At 41.4% G+C, this 2,846-nt stretch overlaps 1 pseudogene; it reads right to left on the bottom strand.

Annotated features, from left to right (window-relative positions):
- Positions 1 to 1,475: 1,475 nt before the first annotated feature.
- LOC106733747 (Golgi-associated plant pathogenesis-related protein 1 pseudogene) overlaps positions 1,476 to 2,846 on the bottom strand; it is a 10,636-nt pseudogene continuing 9,265 nt past the window's right edge.

The following is a 2,846-nucleotide window of genomic DNA, read 5'->3' on the forward strand; positions in this document are numbered from 1 at the left end:
GGTGCTACCTTATAGTATATTCATTCTACTCAGAGTTTCACACCTAAAGTCAGACATGGATTCACAGATACATACATACCAGCTGAACTTGCTATTGAAAGTGGTTAGATTATTTAAGAAATTTTGTGAATCAATAAAATGTCGGGGGGAAAAGGAATAGAAAACAACTGTAGACACCTGAGATAATGTGGGAGGAGGGTAGGAAATGGCAGAGGGTCAGAAATAGGAGTAAAAAAATATGTATGTATGCATATATATGAAACTAGACATGGAAAATTAATGACGATAACATGTGTGATAAAGCCACTATGCAGTATATTCGGATGGAAAAAATCACATTTTCTATGCTGTGACAATGTGTAAGGAATTAATGTAAATAATTTTTTAAAAATTCAGAAGAAAATTACAGTGCACTACTAACTAGGTTCTAGCTTTGTCCATATTTTTAGTTTAACATATTTTGTGAATCAATAAAATGTGAGAAAAAAAAAAAGAACGGAGAAAAGGATCTTTTTTTTTTTCCACATTTAAGTAAGTGTTTAAGACTCTTAGATATCAGGACCAGCAGATGGCGTAATGGTTACATGGCTAGACTTTCATGTAGTTGCCAGCAGTTTGAGAACTGGATCTGGCGCCTTAAAACTCATGCCTGGCGCTTGTGCATGTGTGGCCAATATCCCTAGAGGAGACTAGAGGAGAAGGGATTACAGCTTGGCCATCCTCCCTGGGGAGTGATTTCTTGCTTTCTGTCTCTCTGGCAAGCATACAAGCCCTATAGCAAAAATATCTCCACAAGAAATACTCTTAGATATCTATCAAAAGGAGATTATAGTGTATGAAGATCTTGTAAAATGAACTTCATTTCTCAGCCTCACAAATATTTAGAGGACAAAAAGCCCAGGGATGGATATTAAAAGTAAGAAAGATGCAGGGCCATCATCACTGTACTCCCACATGGCCACCCATGGTTTGAGTCTCACATCTGGTGGCTTGAAACACACTGGGCACATGTGCGTATGTGCCCAAGATCCTGGGAGGAGAATGGAGAAGGGACTGCAGTGAAGAGATCCACACTAGGGGACGATTTCTCACTTTCCTGCTCACCGTCTCTCTCTGTCTGTGGCAAGTGCACATGTCCTAAGGCAGATACCTCTAAAATAAAAAAAGAGAAAAGAAAGATGCGAATGAAGTATGCTTTAAAAATAAAAACAAAAAAAGATTCTCTGTCCCTCACTCAAATTCAAGTTATGGTAGTCTAGGTAATCAACAGGGTATTGTGTCATAGGCTCATTCCTTCAACAGGACTGTATATCCTGCACAGAACTGTATATCCAAGTGTGTGAACAAGAGTTGGTCACACATTTCACACACAGCAGCACATACACCCACAGGGACAAACACAGCTGGGTTTTTGTTGTACAGATACGTCATACCCACGTTCCTAAGTCTGCCACCTTCCCATCACATCTGACAAATTACATCCTTGGAGGCAGGATGTTTTCTTCAAAGAAGCCCTGGTTGATGACATTCCCTGCTGGGAAGTATGTGGCCACCGCCTGTCTCTTGCAGATGACTTCCCTGCTCTGATCTTTGTTGTATTCTTCCAGACCATGGCTGTGAAGTGTCTCATCCTGAGGTGAAATCAGGCTGCTGGAAGTTGTAGTTCTTTCTTTTAATTTTACATTTTACAGTCTAATTAAGTACATAAAACTGTACTACTTAATACATTTCTCCATGAACTTTTTATGAAATTCAGAGCATGGTGACTCATTTAAAATCTTTTGTCTTTTTTTTTTTTTGTAAGAGAGATTTGTGCTATAGGATGTGTGTGCTTGCTGGAAAGACAGAGAGATAGAAAGCAAGAAATCATCCCTTCCCCCAGGTGGAATGACCAATCTACAATCCCTTCTCCATTCTCCTTTTGGGATTTTTGGGCATACACATACATGCGCCCAGTGTGAGTTTTAAGCTGCTAGGTCCAGGACTTGAACCTCAGTGGACAATGTAGGAGTTCAGTAACATAACCACTATGCTATCTACTGGTCCCTAAGTCTTTCTTTTGATCATCTATGTCTTTTGCACAGTTCTTAAAGATGACATTATCATCCCACCCTCTTTTAACTTTGAAGTTGGCTTGTGGCTGGGATAAGTCAATGAGATTTTTAAGTAGTGGATTTGCGCTCAGAATGTTTTCCATTCAAATTCTTTCTTTTTCAGCTTTTTTTTTTTAGAAAGATTTTTGCTATCAGGCATGTGCACTCATTGGAGATACAGAGAGAGACAGAGAGATGGGGGTATGGCCATGCTCTGATCCTTTCTCCTCCATTCTCTTCTTGGGATTTTGGGCATGCATGCACACATACCCAGCATGAGTTTCAAGCCACCTGGCCGAGGACTCGAACCACGCTAAACTACATGGAAGTTCAGCGACGTAACCATTACACCATCTGCTGGTCCCTCTTTTTCAACTTTTTGTTCTTGTTCCTTCCTCGTCTGTTCTTCAGCTCTTTCTGCTTAAATTTTCTCTAATTCTTCAAGAAGAGCTGCAGGTCATCATCATCATTACCCTCCCCTTCAAAACTTCATCTATCTATGGGACCAGCAGTTAGTGTAATGGCTATGTTGCTGGACTCCCATGTAGTCGACCGCGGTTCACATCCCAGACCCGGCGGCTTAAAACTACTGCCGGGTGCATGTGCGTGCGTGCCCAGGATCCCGAGAGGAGAATGGAGGAGAAAGGATTGCGGTGTGGCCATCTCCCCTGGGGGTGATTTCTCGCTTTCTGTCTCTCTGTCTCTCTCTGTCTGGTGAGCGCAACGCGCCCTATTGCAAAAACCTCTCCAAAA

This window comes from Tupaia chinensis, unplaced genomic scaffold (assembly GCF_000334495.1).
Source record: "Tupaia chinensis unplaced genomic scaffold, TupChi_1.0 Scaffold000074_1, whole genome shotgun sequence".
Taxonomy (NCBI): Eukaryota; Metazoa; Chordata; class Mammalia; order Scandentia; family Tupaiidae; genus Tupaia; species Tupaia belangeri.